Source organism: Gekko japonicus, unplaced genomic scaffold (genome assembly GCF_001447785.1).
Source record: "Gekko japonicus isolate JY-2015 unplaced genomic scaffold, Gekko_japonicus_V1.1 scaffold96, whole genome shotgun sequence".
NCBI classification, from domain to species: domain Eukaryota; kingdom Metazoa; phylum Chordata; class Lepidosauria; order Squamata; family Gekkonidae; genus Gekko; species Gekko japonicus.
Window position 1 is genome coordinate 985,217 of NW_015168048.1, and position 421 is coordinate 985,637.

Below are 421 nucleotides of genomic sequence, written 5' to 3' on the forward strand. Positions count from 1 at the left end.
TATAAGCAGGTTGATGCTTACTACTGGAATAAATTCTATAAGCCACCACTGTTCTCCTGTCTGTTGTACTGCTACACACTAACATGATTGCCCATCTGGGATTACACTTTGAACTATTTCATTTGGAATCCCCTGAATTAAACTGCAACAGAAAAACATTACCAGTAAAGGGAAAATATGGTGATCTGGAATGAGGACAACCCATTTACACTTCTTAACTATATATGTGGAAATTGTCAATAGGAAACCTCTGCTATGGTGAAGCAAGGAGAGCACCCCAGTGAAGTGAGCAGTACTAGCAGGGCCACACACACCAAAAAAAAAACAGTAAGCAGTTATGCTGATTAGTATTAGTGGGAGAAATACTGTGTCTTAGCTTATGCTATACCCAGGATTCAGGAGGGGAATCAAAAGTATTCTC

General features: G+C 39.7%; 1 protein-coding gene across 1 annotated transcript in view; it reads right to left on the bottom strand.

Moving 5' to 3' along the window:
• The window catches only part of NR3C1 (nuclear receptor subfamily 3 group C member 1), a 104,480-nt gene that overhangs the window by 36,968 nt on the left and 67,091 nt on the right, over nt 1-421 (bottom strand). The gene's annotated exons all lie outside the window — the stretch shown is intronic.